General features: G+C 40.8%; 1 pseudogene; it reads right to left on the reverse strand.

The window, feature by feature from the left end:
* Window positions 1-233: 233 nt before the first annotated feature.
* LOC116352772 (zinc finger protein 850-like) lies at window positions 234-18,437 on the reverse strand (annotated as a pseudogene).
* Between the last annotated feature and the right edge of the window lie 1,453 nt (window positions 18,438-19,890).

The raw sequence follows: 19,890 nt of genomic DNA on the forward strand, positions 1-19,890 counted from the left end.
GTAACATACTACATTAAATGGAAAATTATTACTATAATAATTCAATATTTTATCATTAACAATCAAGTTATTACAAGACAGCATACATAGTTCTTGCCTTGATCTCATGGATATTATTACTCAATGTATAATTGATTCATTTTAGGAACAAATCCATTTAGATATTATTAAAGTTCTTGTTTAGAAGATAATGGCTAGAATTTATTGATCAATTGAATACACAAGTTATTTTAATTGAAACTTTATTTAACTAGGCAAGTCAGTTTAGAACAAATTCTTATTTAGAATGACAGCCTACCGGGAAACAGTGGGTTAACTGCCTTCTTCAGGGTCAGATGACAGATTTTTACCTTGTCAGTTTGGGAATCGATCCAGCAAACTTCCGGTTACTCGCCCAACTGCCGCCCAATATACACCTATTGTTCAAACATTCTACATAATGACATTTTAATAATAATAGTGTCATAAGTATATGAAAGAAGATACAATTATCAACACCCCCCCCCCCCCCAACACACAGGTTCACTATGACATTATCTATGATAACATTTATCCATTTAGATCACAATTAGTGATATTACATAGACACAGGGGAGACCTGATCCTACATCAGAGCTGCATATTATGCTGCACAGAGGTTACCATGGTGATCAGACTAAGGCAACTGTCTAAGAATGGGAGATGGATATGACTGATCACTAGATGTTTTCTATTGATCCTTTATTTATGGATCTGGAAATTGTGTCAAATAGGAGGGAGTTGAAATATGGCAAATTTGAGCTTTCTGGTGTTTTTTCATTTGCCCTAAACGAGCAAAGCTCTCTCCACATAGACAGACATAGGGTTTCTCTCCAGTGTGTGTTCGCTGGTGTGAAATCAGGGTCCCTGACTCAGCAAAGCTCTTTCCACACTGATCACAGCTATAAGGCTTCTCTCCAGTGTGTGTTCGCTGATGTGTATTCAGGGTCCCTGACTCAGCAAAGATCTTTCCACAATGATCACAGCTATAAGGCTTTTCTCCAGTGTGTGTTCGCTGGTGTGCAGTCAGGGTGGAAGCTAGAGCAAAGCTCTTTCCACACTGATTACAGCTATAAGGCTTTTCTCCAGTGTGTGTTCGATGGTGTATAGTCAGGGTGGAAACACGAGCAAAGCTCTTTCCACACTGATCACAGCTATAAGGCTTCTCTCCAGTGTGTATGCGCTGGTGTTTATTCAGGGTGGAAGCTAAAGCAAAGCACTTTCCACACTGATCACAGCTATAAGGCCTCTCTCCTGTGTGTACACGCTGGTGTATGGTTAGTTTATCTGATACAGCAAAGCTCTTTCCACACAGATTACAGCTATAAGGCTTCTCTCCAGTGTGTATGCGCTGGTGTCTAATCAGGGTGGAAGCTACAGCAAAGCTCTTTCCACACTGATGACAGCTATAAGGTTTCTCTCCAGTGTGTACACGCTGGTGTGTGGTTAAGGCTCCTGCATTAACAAAGTTTTTCCCACAATCAAGGCAGGGGTAAGGCTTCTCCCCTTCATAAATTCTCAGATGATATTTGAAGGTGTTATATGCAGCAAAGCTCTTCCCACACTGATCACAGCTATAAGGCTTTTCTCCTGTGTGTGTTCGCTGGTGTGTAGTCAGGTTGGAAGCTCGAGCAAAGAACTTCCCACACTGATCACAGTGATAAGGCTTCTCTCTGGTGTGAATACGCAGGTGAATTATGAAGGACCTCCGTGTAGTGAAACTCTTCCCACAGTCAGAGCAGCTGTGGTGAGATTTCTTCCCTGTATGTCTGTGCTGGTGTTTGAGGTGTTCTGATTGGGAGACACTCTTCTCTGCCTCGTCAGCAACATGTTGTAGTTGAAGCTCCCCAGATGATAAGTCCCTCCCACTGAGAGAGCGACGGTTAGGAGAGTCCCCTGTGAAACAGACATTGAATAACTAGGTTTTGGAAATATGTGTCCATAAACAAACATCAACAATATATCATTATACACTCAGTGGACAGTTTATTAGGTACACTGCCCAGTTCATGAAAACAGGTCACTCCTACAGACAGTGAGTTGTGGCTATGGCTTGCTATATAAAGCAGACAGACAGGCAGAGACATTAAGTTCCTTGTTTGATTGAACATCAGAATGGGCAAAACAAGTGACCTAAGCGACTGAGCGTGGTAAGATCGTCGGATCCAGAATCTCAGAAACCGCCCTCCTGGACTTTTCACACACGACAGTGTCCAGAGTTTACCAAGATTGGTGCGACAAACAAAAAAACATCCAGTCAGCAGCAGTCCTGTGGGGGAAAACAGCTCATTGATGAGAGAGGTCGAAGGAGAATTGCAAAAATCGTGCCAGCTAACAGGCGGGCCACAAATAACAGCGCAGTGCAACCGTGGTGTGCAGTGTGTGGCATCTTGGAACGAAAAACTCTCAGATCCTCGTCACTAATGGGCTATTTCAGCAGACGACTACACTGTTTCACTTCTATCGGAAAAAACAAGAAGAAGCTGCTCCAGTAAGAACGCAATCACCAACACTGGACAATTAAGGAGTGGAAAGAAATCCAGGTTCCTTTTGCTTCATGCTGATAGCAGTCAGATTTTGTCATAAGCAGCATGAGTTCATGGACCCATCTGCCTGGTGTCAACGGTACAGGGTGGTGTACTGATGTGGGGGATGTTTTCCTGGCACACGTTTAGGTCCCTTGATACCAACTCAGCACCACAGTGTATCTGAACATTTGTTGCTGACCAAACCCAACAGAGTATCTTCAGGATGAGATGGAACGGGCTGTTGGCAACATGAATGTGGCGCTGTCCAATCTGCAGCAACTGCGTGATGCCATCGCGTCAGCATGGACCAACATCATCCCCGTGGTACGTTGCAGAATCCACACGCCGGACAATTCAGGCTGTTTTGGAGGAAAAAGGGGGTCTGTTCCGGAACCAAACGGGTGTACCTAACATACTGGCCACTGAGTGTATATGGTTTATCAATCAATTAATAGAATTTGCAGAATGAGATTGTAGTATAATTCACACACCCACCATTGTTCTTACTTGATGAAATCAAATCTCCATCTCCCTCCTCGTGTCCTTCTCTCACAGCTCCACTCTGCCCTGGTGTTTTCCTGCAGTCGACCAGCCGCACAGACACCCTCTTCAGACCCAGCAATAAGGCGCTACCAGGAGAGTTGTGACCAGGGGACTCCGGCAGGGTGGAGGGGGACGGACTAGCTCTGTCCTGGTGACCACAGGAAGTATTGTACATAGTATATCATTAGACCAAACAATTGATTACTTTAGTCTAAATCTCTGATTGATTGGTGCATCCTTATAATACCTCCTTTCTCCTGAAGTGCGTTCACTACTTTCCACAAAAGTACAGTTTTTTTTCCAAATAACTTTGGCACATTTTTCAAACGGAAGATGTTTATTTTTTCACTTTTAAAACAAATGTCAAAACTGCTAACTCTTAATGGCCCGGCTTATGTTCAGAACCTATGAGAATAATTGGAGTTCACCCCTGAGATAATATTGATTGATGCAAGTTGGTGCAGACAGATGGTCACTTCGCTTCGAGTCCTTAGGAAACTATGCATGTTTTTTTTAATGTATTTTTTACATTGTTACCCCTAAGAAATCTTAAGTCTTATTACATACAGCTGGGAATAACTATTGGATATAAAGAGCGACGTCAACTTACCAACATTACGACCAGGAATACGACTTTCCCGAAGCGGATCCTTAGTTCGGACCACCACCCAGGACAGTGGATCTAATCCCAGAAGCCGACCCAAAACAATGTTGCCGCAGAACAGGCGGACTGAGCAGCCTCCTGGTCAGGCGCCATAGGCGTGCACTTTGCCCACCGTTTCCGAGTATACTACTCGCCAATGTCCAGTTGCCTTCCAGAGGGATTGCCTTCCAGAGAGACATCAGAGATTGTAACATTCTGTTTCAAGGAAACATAGCTCTCTTGGGATATGTTGTCAGAGTCGGTTCAGCCACCGGGCTTCTTCATGCGCCGCACCGACAGAGATAAACACCTCTCTGGGAAGAGAAGGGCAGGTGTATGCTCCATGATTAACGAATCATGGTGTAATCATAACAACATACAGGAACTCAAGTCCTTCTGCTCACCCAACATTGAATTCCTTACAATCAAATGCCGGCCAAATTATCACCCAAGAGAATTCTCATCAGTTATCGTCACAGCTGTGTATATACCCCATCAAGCAGACGACGGCCCTCAAGGAACTTCACTGGACACCATCTATTCTGGGGCTGCATTTATTGTAGCTGGGGATTTTAGCAAATAAAATTTGAGAACAAGACTACATAAATTCTATCAGCCTATTGATTGTAGCACTGGCAATACACTCAACCCCTGCTACTCTAACTTCCACAATGCATACAAGGCCCTCCCTTTGGCAAATCCGACCACAACTCCATCTTGCTCCTACAGTCTTATAGGCAGAAACTCAAACAGGATGTACCTGTGACTAGAACCATTCAATGCATGTCTGTCCAATCAGAATTCACGCTTAAAGATTTTTTAAATCACGCGGATTGGGAAATGTTCCGGGCAGCCTCAGAACAACATCAATCTATACGCTGACTCGGTGAGTGAGTTTATAAGGAAGTGCATTGAAGATGTTGTACCCACTGTGACTTAAAACCTACCCTAACCAGAAACCGTGGAGGGATGGCAGCATTTGGGCAAAACTGAAAGCGCGAACCACCGCATTTAACCACTGGGAATATGGCCGAATACAAACAGTGTAGTTATTCCCTCCGCAAGGCAATCAAACAAGCGAAATGTCGGTATAGAGACAAAGTGGAGTCGCAATTCAACAACTCAGACACGAGACGTATGTGGCAGGGTCTACAGGCAATTACGGACTACAAAAAGAAAACCAGCTACGTCACAGACACCGACATCTCGCTTCCAGACAAACTAAACACCTTCTTTGCCCGCTTTGAGGATAATACCGCGCCACAGTTGCGGCCCGCTAACAAGGACTGCCTGCCCCCCCCTCCCCCAAGGTTTTGATCAGTAACTATGGTCAAATATTTAGCCACGGTGTACTGTCGATTTAGGGCCAGATAGCACTGCATTTTGTTTTGTGTTTGTGCTTGTTTTCCCCAATAAGCAATGTAGTTCTGTTTTGACTGTGTTTGTAATTTGGTTTATTCTGATTGATTGGATGTTCTGGTCCTGAGGCTTCAGTGTGTTAGTAGAACAGGTTTGTGAACTCAGCTCCAGGACCAGCTGGATGAGGGGACTCTTTTCCTTGCTCAGCTCTTGGCATTTATCATTTACAACTAAAGTTGCCAAATAACTCCAAATGTAGCATATAGGACCGGTTTCAAATGAACACTTTTACGCTCAAGATGGCCACTTCATATTCGCTCCAGAATGGGAAAAATATCCTATTTTATTCAGCTAAGATCAATTATATTCTTCTTACTATAAAAATGATTTAATGTAAAAGAATGACATGGGCCTTAAGTATATTTTGTCAGCTAAATGAACAAGCCTACAGCCTTTTCCAGCAGCATACCACACTGCGTCTGAAGCTAAGCTGGGATGGTCCTAGTTGGTCCCTGGATGGAAGACTGGATAATAATGGAAGTGGTGTTGGGAGGCCAGTAGGAGGCACTCTTTCCTCTGGTCTAAAACAATATCCCAATGCCCCAGGGAAGTGATTTGGGACATTGCCCTGTGTAGTGGGACATCAGCTGACTGGAGTAAGCTAGCTATTTACAGAGGCTAGCTGCTGGATTTAGGACAAGCAAGCTAATATCAGCTGTATTGTTGATGACCAGTTTAGATAACCTCAGAATTTATCATTCTCAGAAATTCTACAAAAAAAGGAACTCATTGTTGGTTCCTAACGTAATGCATGGAATGTGCATGTGAGCGATACATTATGAATTGTAATCAAATCTGTTGCACCTACAAATTTAGTCAATCCATTTTTTATGGTAGCTATATGCTGGTTTTAATCTGACTTCTAGACTTTGAGCTTGGTGGGTGCAGAAAATACTCAAAGGTAAAGTTGGTTTTCTATTTCAGACATTCGCCAAAAGCCATTTAAAATGGCAAATTTCAATAACTAATGCATTGATCGTCACAGAAACAAAAATAGATATGGTTTATTCTATAAATGTCTAGCATACTTTTACAACCTTTGTTTTGATCTGATATAAATACATAATCTATAAAATGCCATTTAAAGTGGTATAAATCAATAACTAATTTGATACATGCCCTCTATCAAATCAAAACTGGAATTTCTACTCAAAGCAAAGGTTGTAAAAGTATACTGGACATTTATAGAATAAATCATATCAATGATGATTCTGTGACAAACAGTGAATGAGATTTATACAATTTTAAATGGCATTTTGGAGAATGTCTGTCCGAATGTGTGAATATAAACTCCAACTTTCCCTTGGTGAAAACTCAATTGCTAAGGACCCTACTAGAAATCCGGTATATGGTACTCCGTAACGACTGGCCAGATCATGATGAGGTGGGGAGTGTGTTGTGTATCTCCAATCAAGCTAATTTGCAAGATTTCATCGAAATTGGTGTAATAATGGTAGGGAGATTTTAATTTATCATTGAGCTTCAACCAATGCATGAGACGTAACATGCATCATCTCAATGGCCAATACATATCATCAGCAATACAGAGTTTATATACATCATTGGTGTAGCCTCTCAATGGCCAATACATATCAGCAATACAGAGTTTATATACATCACTGGTGTAGCCTCTCAATGGCCAATACATATCAGCAATACAGAGTTTATATACATCACTGGTGTAGCCCATGCTTAATTATTTCTCCATGGTTCTGACTTGACCTGCCGGTTGCGCATTGCGTGTATCAATCTGTGTTCGATTGGCTACTTTGATGAAATTACCACCATAGTTTATTTTGTCTAGCTGTTCAAATGGAACGTATGGATGTGGAAGATCAAAGAAAACTAGACCTAGACATTGTCTACACCACAGTAAGGACACTGCTCATAAGTCAACCAAACTTACCCGATCCATCGTGGAAGCGATTATTTCTTCAACGTTTCTTAAAATAAAAAACATGAAACTAAATGTGTACGGTAGTTACTTTGTCACGGTGTTCAGATAAAGAAAAGCTAGACCAGCGCAATCAAACGTCCTTTTAAATATCAAAACTGGATTTAAGTCCTGACAAACAAACGTCTCATGTAGACTAATCTTACATCAGAAAGATCCTGTAGAATTGTATTTGGTTTGAAAACTAGATAGAGGATGGCAACAAAGAACTTCCTGTTGATGCTCTTCGGCATCTTCTGTGGTGTTTAAGAGGTGCCGCCACCTACTGTACACAGTCATCAAAACCTCTCTTCAAATGGGTGAAGCAGTTTTGGGAGTGTAATTTATTGCTAGAAAATAACTGTTTGTATTGCCTCAAACATATTGTATGCTAAATTAATGGCAAAAATGTAGGCTATTTTTGGTATATTCAATACATCATTCATATAATTTAAATGGTAAATTATTAGATGTATCACGTTTTTGTCATCCTCAATGCTTGTAAATGCATTATGTCCACGTGTGGTTGTATTATTTTAAAATGGGCAAATACAATAAAAATCACAACAAATCATAAGATGTTTATATAAACAACTAAAATAGCTTGCAGCCTCTGACTGGCTGAGGTTTGCTGGAAGGTGGCAGGCTGAATATGAGATTAGAGAAATTCCGTGTTATTGTCTTTCAAATGAGCTCATGGCTAGATGGCTTTTTTGGGTTTTTGTATTTATTATGGATCCCCTTTAGTTCCTGCCAAGGCAGCAGCTACTCTCCCTGGGGTCCATCAACATTAAAGCAATTATATACCATTTTAAATATTACAATTCATACCACTTTTCACAACACATTGTGTTCCCTCAGGCTACTTCTCTACTATCACATATCTACAATACAAAATCAATGTGTACTTGTGTGTAGAGTGCGTGTTTCATGTGTACTTGTGTGTAGAGTGCGTGTTTTATGTGTGCGTCTGTGGGTCTCTTCACAGTCCCTGCTGTTCCATAAAGTGTATTTGTATCTGTTGTTTAAATCTGATTCTACCGCTTGCATCTTGTACCTGATGTGAAATGGAGTTGCATGTAGTCATGGCTCTATGTAGTACTCTGCGCCTCCCATATTCTGTTCTGGACTTGGGGCCTGAAGAGACCTTTGGTGGCATGTGTTGTGGGGTATGCATGGGTGTCAGAGCTGCCCTCCAAGACCTCTACAGCACCCAATGTCAGTGATGCAAGAGTGCAAGAGGCGTCACTGCAGTACCTGGTTCGAATCCAGGCTGCATCACATCCGGCTGTGATTGGGAGTCCTATAGGGCGGCGACACGATTGGCCCAGCGTCGTCCGGGTTTGGCCGGGGTAGGCCGTCATTAAATAGTTAAATAAAGGTTACATTTCTAGTAAATGTGTTACTATTCAACTACTGCTGTATATACACACTATCCAATCATAATTATTGTCCAGATATAGTAGATATTCTATCCACACACTGTCCATGGAGTTGGTTCTTTCTTTGCTGCTATAACAGCATCCACTCTGCTGGGATGGCTTTCCACTAGATGTTGGAATATTGCTGTGGGGCCTTGCTACAATTCAGCCATAAGATTATTAGTGAGGTCGGGTACTGAGGTTGGCCGATTAGGCCTGGCTACAGCTTGCATTGCAAATCATCCCAAAGGTGTTCGATGGAGTTGAGGTCAGGGCTCAGTGCTGGCCAGTCAAGTTCTTCCACACCAATTTCTGTATGACTTCACTTTGTGCACCGGGGCATTGCCATGCTGAAACAGGAAAAGGCCTTCACCAAACTTGCCACAAAGCTGGAAGAGCAAAATCATCTAGAATGTCATTGTATGCTATAGCATTACGAATTCCCTTCACTGGAACTAAGGGGCCAAGCCCGAACCATAAAACATCCCCAGACAATTATTCCTCCTCCACCAAACGTTACAGTTGGTACTATGCATTGGGGCAGGTAGCGTTCTCCTGGCATCCACCAAACCAGATTGGTCCATCGGCGGTGAGCCTTACACCACTCAAGCCGACACTTGGCATTGCACATGGTGATCTGAGGCTGACCAGCTATGGAAACCCATTGCATGAAACTCCCGACGAACAGTTATTGTGCTGACATTGCGTCATTAACGTTCTTAATGTTGGAACTGAGAACTAACTATTTTTACGCGCAACGCGCTTCAATACTCGGTGTTCCCATTCTGTGAGCCTGTGTGGCGTACCCCTTCTCGATGGAGCCATTGTTGCTCTTAGACGTTTCTACTTCACAATAACAGTAACAGCACTAACAGTTGACCGGGGAAGCTCTAGCAGGGCAGACATTTTACAAACTGACTTGTTGGAAAGGTGGCATCCTATTATGGTGCCACGTTGAAAGATCCTGAACTCTTCAGTAAGGCCATTATACTGCCAATGCTTGTCTATGGAGGTTGCATGGCTGTGTGCTCAATTTTATACACCCGTCAGCAACGGGTGTGGCTGAAATATCCAAATCCAATCATTTGAAGGGGTGTCCACATACTTATGAATGTACTGTATTTATACTCTGAAACTAATATTTATATATTTCTGAATTCCATTCCTTTAGATGTGTAACATTATTGTTGTGTATTGTTAGATGTTACTGCACTGTTGGAACTAGGAACACAAGCATTTCACTACACCCTCAATAAGATCTGCTATGTGTATGGACCAATACAATCTGATTTGATTTGTTTTCTCAGCTACAGTTTGAATTGTGTCCTGTCTGACAATGAAATATGGCAAGATCTTACCATAGCTTGGACTATGGAGTAGCTAGCTAGCGTTTGTGGTAGAAATTCCAACATTGTTACTCAAATTACCTTTTTAAATTAGAATGTATTATTCAATTTGTAATTTCACACAGTCCGTTGGCCTGAGAGGAGCCTCTGAGGCTTAATGCTGGCAGTTGATTTATGATGCCTTGGTGATAAGACCTAAACACTACATTCCATTGCATGATTAGTGTCTGTGTCAAATGCTGGTCTGTCTGCCAGGGCCAGGAAAACTCTCCCCCCAGTTTCTCTTTCCCACATCACAAATGGACACTGGACTTCATCTGTTGAGGGAAGGATCTAGTGTCCTATGCATGATCTTTTCTGTATAAACAAGCAGTAAATGTCCTAGAGACAGACATTTGGCGCCATGTAAATCTTGCCGTCTGTTGCTTTAAAGCACAATGTAGCATTGTATAATTTCACATATCTTTTTCATGAGGACTGGGGAGGGCTATACAAAGTTGTAACCTTTGTAGAAATAAATACAAAAGCTTCTCCTTTGATTAGAATAATTACCACAACACGTTGCAAAAGTCCACTGCATTACATTGTTATAAGGTAGCAGCCTGACAATTTGGTTTGAACTGATGTAACTAGCAATGTTTTGTGGAAAAATTTAGGACTGCCATGTGGACATGAACTAACTGTTGTTGTCTACTAGCTAACTAATGTCTGCAGTTATTTAAGAAACAACACTTCCATAAACAATTAAAGCTAGTTACCTTTCTTTGCCTGTTCGTTAGCTAGCTAGCTACAAAAGATAACTTAGCTGCTGGACTTTGGACAAACAAGCTAACTTTAGCTACTAGCAGCTGTATTGTTGCCAAGCAACAGAGATGCTGACCAGGCTAGAACTCTGAGATGAAGCTGAAAATAAACTAGTATCAGAAATGCCACAAAAAGATCACACATCATTGGTTCATAATGGATGGAAATGTGTATCTGAGAATGAGAAATTATCAATGTAATAAAAAATGATGCATCAACAAAATGTGTCAATCCAACAAGTCCAAAGGTCACTTTATAGAAGCTATATGTATGACTCACTGATCAAATTAAGGCTAAATAAAAACAGGTGTTTTAATCCAAAGCAAGAATTTGAGCTAAACAGGTGCAGAAAATACTCTAAACTCACGGCTATAATATAATGGAATATAACAAAATAATAATTGTCCAAATGATATTTTTTGAAAATGTGTTGGTGTATATCAAAGTTACTGATCAAAAAATAGTAATAATTTGAAAAGGGGCAAACATTATGCTGGACTAGTGCATCGTTAGCCATGAATTAAAGGCTTTCAAACATTATGCTGGACTAGTGCATCGTCAGCCATGAATTAAAGGCTTTCAAACATCATGCTGGACTAGTGCATCGTCAGCCATGAATGAAAGGCTTTCAAACATCATGCTGGACTAGTGCATCGTTGGCCATGAATTAAAGGCTTTCAAACATCATGCTGGACTAGTGCATCGTTAGCCATGAATTAAAGGCTTTCAAACATCATGCTGGACTAGTGCATCGTTAGCCATGAATTAAAGGCTTTCAAACATCATGCTGGACTAGCGCATCGTTGGCCATGAATTAAAGGCTTTCAAACAAGCATTTTAGTCAGGTTGCCGGATGTGAAACAGCTAGCTAGTTAGCGTTTCAATCGGTGACGTCACTTGCTCGAAAGGTTGCAAGTTCGAATCCCCGAGCTGACAAGGTACAAATCTGTCGTTCTGCCCCTGAACAGGCAGTTAACCCACTGTTCCTAGGCCGTCATTGAAAATAAGAATTTGTTCTTAACTGACTTGCCTAGTAAAATAAAGGTAAAATAAAAGACTAAACCTCGATGATTAGATTAGCCCTGTTATCTTTGATTTGCGGTAATACTTCCTGCGCTACGCAGAGCAGACTGTGAAGGAAGGGTCTTCTTCTTTGGTATTATGGCGGTTCGCTAAAAATGGTAATAGGTGCATGGCGCTACCTACTGATTTGTCTGTTTATCAGCCTACTATTCTGTAACATGAGTCAATTACACTTTGTGAAAAAAAATGCCCAACCAACTAACCCTACACCTATTAAAACCTCATTATTCCACTTCTTTGGCCCTCTGATTCAACACCAGACCAGCAGACTGGGAGGACGGGATATTATTGTTCAAAACACCTTGTAACTCTGCAGTAAAATATTGTACACCCAAGTTCTCTGCAGCTGCCACCACAACATCTATCCACTGTGTTTTATATTCTATTCCTGTGGTACAGTTGACAACCATGGCCATGAACTCTAAAAAATAGATCTTACTGAAGCATGTTATTCCTGTCACTCTAGTGACCTCAGCCTAATCACAGGGATCCTCTCAGGATCCCTCACCCTGGACCCATCTTCCTCTAGTACTCTCTTCACTGCCTCAGCATACAACACCTTCTGCACTACTGTGATCCTGGTAACCTCAACCTGTCTTTCTCTCACTGGACACATCTGATCCCCAGCACCATGTGTACCCCTACAGTTTATACACACAACGTTTTACATCAATACTACACATTCCTTTCTCTCAGGTCCTCCTGCACACTTCTCACATCTAGGAATCTCCCTGATACACACTGCTGGAAGGAAGTAGTCAAGGAAGGGAGTTTGTGTTTATACAGGAAGTACCGCCCCCACTTACCGTCAACCAATCATTTCAACGTTGAGCTAAACAGAGCTTTAGATCTCGCCAGCTTGTAGATTTAAAACAAAGAAATTAGTTACCTTTGGCTCGTTCATCCATCCCAATGGGAAACGTGGGTTTTGGAATAAATACAAAAAATAAGATAAGCACAGGCTTGAGGAGACCTTATACGTTTTGTTCTATGAGATAATAGCAGTCAGTTAATATGACCTTTATGAATTATGAAGCCTTTGTGATTTATATGCTTTTTTTATAACAAATTCTTCAACATTCACAAGCAGTGACGTTAACTGATAAAGATCGTAGAACGAAACCTACAAGATCTCCTAAACCTGTGTTTACGACAGACCTTATTTTTGGCATTTATCCAAACTCCCTATAAAAACGGCACACATTTTCCCCATAGGCTTTGACCTGTGAACCATGGCAAAATTAGTGCCGAAAATAGATGCCATTACTATTTCTCTACATGGTGGAAAAACATTTGGAACCATTTCCTTTTTTTGACCGCTAGGTTTTATGGGTATTATGACTAGAGGTCGACCAATCAGCATGGCCGATTAATTAGGGCCGAAGTTTTCATAACAATCACACTTTGGTGCGAAAAGTGCAAATGAATCCCAGAACAACAGCAAAGGACCTTGTGAAGATGCTGGAGGAAACAGGTACCAAATGAAAAGAGTCCTATATCCACATAACCTGAAAGGCTGCTCAGCAAGGAAGAAGCCACTGCTCCAAAACTGCCATGAAAAAAGCAGACTACAGTTTGCAACTGAACATGGGGACAAAGATTGTACTTTTTGGAGAAATGGCCTCTGGTCTGATGAAACAAAAATAAAGTTTTGGCCATCATGACCATCGTTATGTTTGGAGGAAAAAGGGGAGGCTTGCAAGCCGACGAACACCATCCCAAACGTGAAGCACGGGGGTGGCAGTATCATGTTGTGGGGGTGCTTTGCTGCAGGAGGGACTGGTGCACTTCACAAAATAGATGGCTTCATGAGGGTAGAAAATTACGTAGATATATTGAAGCAGCATCTCTAGATATCAGTCAGGAAGTTAAAGCTTGGTCGCAAATGGGTCTTCCAAATGGACAATGACCCCAAGCATACTTCCAAAGTTGTGGCAAAATGTCTTAAGGACAAAAAAGTCAAGGTATTGGAGTGGCCATCACAAAGCCCTGACCTCAATCCTATAGAAATGTTGTGGGCAGAACTGAAAAAGCATGTGCGAGCAAGGAGGCCTACATACCTGACTCAGTTACACCAGCTCTGTCATACTGACAGTAGGCCTACATTGTATGTTTTAAGCTCTAGACTGGGGTCCACATCTGGATCTTGATATGCTAAATAAGGACAATTTCTGATGCTTATTCGCGCGGAGGATATGCTCAATAATTTGACTAAAATTAACTCCATACCATTCTTCGACACTAGCTATCTTTGTTGTATTACGCGCGCAAACACAAGCTAACAGCACCGTAACTGGTAGCCTAGCAACAAAAATCACCTATTTTCAATGTTCGTTTTCTTTATTTGGGCGCAACAAATTAGTGTGTAAACGCTGTGTGGTCGAACTGACATCTGAAGAAACAATTTGAGGTGTTCAAAGAAGTTAACCGGTGCCTTCAGAGCCTCTCAATGGCCAATACGTAGCATCAGCAATCCAGGGTTTATATACATAATTGGTGTAGGCGATTCCTAATTATTTCTCCCTGGTTCTGACTTGACCTGCTTGTTGCACATTGCCTTGTTTCATCAATCTGTGTGCGATGAGCTAGTAGGCTACTTGGCTGAAATTACCACCGTGGTTTCTTTTGTCCTGCTGTTCAAATCGAATTCATGTATGTGGAAGATCACACGTGAAAACTGGACCTAAACATTTAAAACACCACAATAGGTAAACTATTAATAAAAGTCAACCAAACTTACCCGATCCATCGTGGAAGCTGACGTTACTGTATTCTTTCTAAAAAATAAACAACGACACTAAATGTGTATGCTACAGTTACTTTCTTAGTCACAGCGTTCAGATAAAGAAAAGCTCGACCACAAATTCATAAATATCAAAACTCCATTTAAGTTGTGACAAATGAACGTCTCATTTAGACTAATCTTACATTAGAAACATCCTGCAAAAACCGGTTGAATTATATTTGGTTTGAAAACTAGATAGAGGATGGTAACAAAGTACTTCCTGTTGATGCTTTTCAGCTTCTTCTGTGGTGTTTAAAAGGTGCCGCCACCTACTGTATATAGTCAACACCTCTCTTCAAGTGGGTGAGGCAGTTTAGGGAGTCATTATGCTAGAAAATACTTTTGTATTATATCATGAATCTATTTAAACTGTACATTACATGTTTCACTGTTTTAAAATCATCCTGAATGATAGTAAATGCATTATGTCCACGTGTGGTTGTATTGTTTTTATATTTGCAAATAAAATCTAAAATCACAAATCTAAGGTATTTATAGAAACAACAAAAACAGCTTGGTTAGAGAAATTCTTTGCTATTGTCTTTCAAATGAGCTCATGGCTAGATTCCTTTATAGGGCGTGACCACAGACCACAAGTGACCACAGGAATCAGAGGTTAGTTTGTTTAATATGGTTTGCAACCCGGAGTTTACACTTACAGCAATTTACAAACAAGACACTCAGTTCTCAAGATGGTGTTCTCTTTATATCCCCTACTATGGTTCACCCCTCGCAGGGTGACATCCCTTAACTTTAACACAATATAAACTAATCATTAATAGTTGCTAATACAAAGATGTTTCTGCTAGACGGAGTTCAGCTTATTGTTATTTGCAGTTTCCCAATCCTCCTTTCTCTTGCCCGACCGAGCCCCCTGTCTCATTGAGTATAAGAACTACAGATGAATTGTTAATTTAAAAAAATTAAATCAATGTATGTGTCTATAACTGTGAGTACAAGGGCATAGGTGTGTGTGTGTGGGTTTGTAATTGGTGGAGGGTGGTATGTGCATTAACATTGGTGAAATAACACATTAAACATTGGTTTAGGTGTTATTACATGATCGGTTTAAATTATTTCGTTATTCATTAAAAGAAGTTGTTACCTGATACCAATAACTTATTACATTAAGTGGAAAAGGTTATTAGACAACATTTTATCATATTAACCAACAAGATGTTACATTTACCGGTTTTATTACATTATAAATCTAAAAGTTATTACATTAAACATTGTTACAAGACACAGTATGCATAGTTCATGTCTTGAACTCATGGAAATAATTAGCCAATATATTATGGATTAGATTTAGGATACATTTAATCAATATAGATATATAAAATACACCATTTAAGTGATAACTTCTTGTTTAGAAGATAATTGGATTGAATGTATTGATCAATTGAATACATGAATATACACCTATTGTTGAAACATTATTCTACATAATGACATTTAATAATAGTAGTATCATGAGTACATGAAAGAAGATACAATTATCACCCCCCCCCCCCCCCCCCCCACACACACACACACAAGTTCCCTATAACATTTCCTATGATAACATTTATCCATTTAGATCAATGTGTGATATTACAAAGACACAGGGGAGACCTGATCCTGATCAGAGCTGCATATTATGCTGCACAGAGGTTACCATGGTGATTAGACTGAGGCAACTGTTTAAGAATGGGAGATGGATATGACTGTTTACTAGATGTTTTCTACTGATCCTGCATTGCTTGCTGTTTGGGGTTTTAGGCTGGGTTTCTGTACAGCACTTTGAGATATCAGCTGATGTAAGAAGGGCTATAGAAATACATTTGATTTGATTTTATCCTTTATTTAGGGATCTGGAACCGGTGCCAGAAGGAAGGGAGATGAAACAGCTATAAGGCTTCTCTCCAGTGTGTATTCGCTGGTGTGAATTCAGGTTATCTAATTACAGCAAGTTTGTGCTTTCTGTTGTTTTCTCATTGGCCCTAAATAAACAAAGCTCTTCCCACCTGGACAGACCAAAGGCTCCTTCTCCAGTGTGTCTTCACTGGTGTGAATAAAGGGTCCATAACTGACTGAAACGCTTCCCACACTGATCACAGATATAAGGCATCTTTCTCACCAGTGTGTTTGCGTGTGTGAATTCAGGGCCCCTGACTGAGTAAAGCTCTTTCCACAATGATCACAGCTATAAGGCTTCTCTCCTGTGTGTATCCGCTGGTGTCTAGTTAGATTGTCTGATTGAGCAAAGCTCTTCCCACACTGATAACAGCTATAAGGCTTCTCTCCTGTGTGTATTCGCTGGTGTCTAGTTAGTTTTTCTAATACAGCAAAGCTCTTTCCACACTAATCACAGCTATAAGGCTTCTCTCCAGTGTGTGTTCTCTGGTGTACAGTCAGGGTGGAAGCTAGAGCAAAGCTCTTCCCACATAGACAGACATAGGTTCTCTCTCCAGTGTGTGTTACCTGGTGTCTAGTTAGGGAGGAAGCTCCAGCAAAGCTCTTTCCACACTGATCACAACTATAAGGTTTCTCTCCTGTGTGTATGCGCTGGTGTATAGTTAGTGTTTCTGATACAGCAAAGCTCTTCCCACACTGATCACAGCTATAAGGCTTCTCTCCTGTGTGTATTAGCTGGTGTCTAGTCAGGGAGGGAAGTACAGCAAAGCTCTTCCCACACTGATCACAGCTATAAGGATTCTCTCCAGTGTGCATTAGCTGGTGTGTAGTCAGGTGGCCTGAGTGATTGAAGCTCTTCCCACACTGATCACAGCTATAAGGTTTCTCTCCAGTGTGTACACGCTTGTGTATGGTTAAGGCTCCTGCACTAGAAAAGCTTTTCCCACAATCAAGGCAGGGGTAAGGCTTCTCCCCTGTATGAATTCTTACATTAGATTTGAAGGTGTTAGATGCAGCAAAACTCTTCCCACACTGATCACAGTGAATAATGAAGCCACTCTGGCTTGTGAAACTCTTCCCACAGTCAGAGCAGCAGTGGTGAGGTTTCTTCCCTGTACGTCCCTGCTGGTGTTTCTTGAGATGTTCTGATCTGGAGAGACTCTTCTCTGTCTCGTCAGCAACATGTTGTTGAGGCTCCCCAGACGATAAGCCCCTCCCACTAAGAGAACGATGGTTAGGGGTGTCCCCTGTAAAATAAAGACCTTGAATAGTTAGTATTTGTTTATGGACCCATATTTCCAATTTATTTTTTATTTTTGTATTGTTTTATTATTTAGCAGACGCTCTTATCAAGAGCAATTTACAGGAGCAATTAGGGTTTAGTACCTTGCTCAAGGGCACAGACAGATTTTTCACCTTGTCGGCTCAGAGATTGGAACAAGCAACCTTTTGATTAGTGTCCCAACACTCTTAACCACGAGGCTACCTGCTGCCCTTATCAAACAATTTATTAGGTACATTCCCCTCCATACCTAAAACTGGATCAACAATTTACTGGCCACTGAGTGTTTACTGTTTATCAATCAATTAACAGAAGATGCAGAATCAGATTGTAGTCTAAACCACACCCCCCATTGTTCTTACTTGATGAAATCAGATCTCCATCTCCCTCCTCGTGTCCTTCTCTCACAGTTCCACTCTGCCCTGCTGTTTTCCTGCAGTCGACCAGCAGCACAGAAACCCTCTTCAGATCCAGCAGTAAGGCGCTACCAGGAGAGTTGTGACCAGGGGACTCCGGCAGGGTGTAGGGGGAAGGACTAGCTCTGTCCTGGTGACCACAGGAAGTATTGTACATAGAATATAATTAGACCAAACATTCGATTACTTTAGTCTAAATCTCTGATTGGTGGCTGCATCCTTATAATACCTCCTTTCTCCTGAAGTGTGTAACCGTTGTGGAATAATCAGAATTTGTTGGTAACATAGGTAAGATGTTTTATATTCATCATATGTTTGTAAGTTACTTCTCATCAAGAATGTTATTTTTGTATAATACTGTGGCAGGGTTGCAGTATCTGTTCTATGTCAAGACTAAGTTGCATGGTCCGCAGAGAGGGGAGAGGTCAAAGTATCACCATGTGTAAACATATCTTTTGCTCCACTGTGTCTGTGTGCCAGTTCACACAGACACAGTGGCAGTTTCTGGAATCATTCTATCCTCTCCGTGAGCTTGTCCAGGATTGGTTGTATTTAGAGTTGGTTGTATCTAAATTACAATTTGATATATGCCTGTTGATATGGAGGATTGGTTTATGGTTCTGGGGTTTGAGTAAGGAGACAAAGCTGAACGATTTATTATGTCTATGCTGTCTGACTATGTGTGTTCTTTGCTATTAAAGGATCTCAGTTGCATTGTAGTGGGGCTCTCAGAGAATTCATTGAGAGACACTGAATTGGCTGAGAGTCACAGGGTTGTGATAAAGCTCAATATAATTAAAGATGGACTTTGATAACTAACTCTGACATGATTTGGTAAATAGAGGACATTTCCACGACACCGTTCACTACTTTCCACAAATGTCTTGTATATTTCACTTTGGCAAATTTTTCAAAATAGAAATTGGAATATTTTTTACAAAATGTAAAAACGTATATAACTTGATGGTAGAACAAAGAGCAGAACAGAAACGAAAAGCTCCACCCCCTCTTTCAAGATGTAGATGTCGCCTCCCCTTCCAACGTGTGAAAGATGGTAACACCTGCTAAACATGTTGTTCAAATAACCAGTGATGAAAAACCTAAACACCAGAACTACTGCTGCTAGTTATCCCACTTTTGGAGAATGTTGAGAAAAATGTCAGTCTCATAGTTTCAGTATCCTTGTACAGTAAATACATAGAAGAAACCATCAGATATGGGGGTATTGTGGCATGTAGTAGAAACCTACAGTAAAAAGGTATGGGTGTAGCCTGGTGCAATTTCTGCCCCATGTAACATTGCTCAAGATCCACTTGTCTTATTACTGTAACAGCATCCACATTTAAAACGTAAACATTCAGAAAATGAGTGTAATAAACTGTAATTTACCACCCAAGTATTTCAGCAGTACATTGTACACTACATCATTTCCATTTTTTTTTTTACACTGTACCGTAACCTCAACACTTTATAATTTTGCTTACGTAATTCAGTTTTTAGCAGTTTGATTAAATGATAGTTAAATGTATTGTTAACAAATGACAGGAACATCGTTGTACTTACAGTTACGAAAATCTACAACATACTTATGACAATTGTACCAAAGAGAGAAAAAAACGTCATTGGATTGGTGGAGTCATGTGATAGTGGGAGAATCCACCATATGTTTTATAACAGCCATTTCCTTTCAAATCAGTGAAGGGAAGTGAACAAGTGCACAGTTAGGGAGGAAGGAAAGATAACTAGGGATTCCTTAACATATTATGTAGGTAG

This window comes from Oncorhynchus kisutch, unplaced genomic scaffold (genome assembly GCF_002021735.2).
Source record: "Oncorhynchus kisutch isolate 150728-3 unplaced genomic scaffold, Okis_V2 Okis06b-Okis10b_hom, whole genome shotgun sequence".
NCBI classification, from domain to species: domain Eukaryota; kingdom Metazoa; phylum Chordata; class Actinopteri; order Salmoniformes; family Salmonidae; genus Oncorhynchus; species Oncorhynchus kisutch.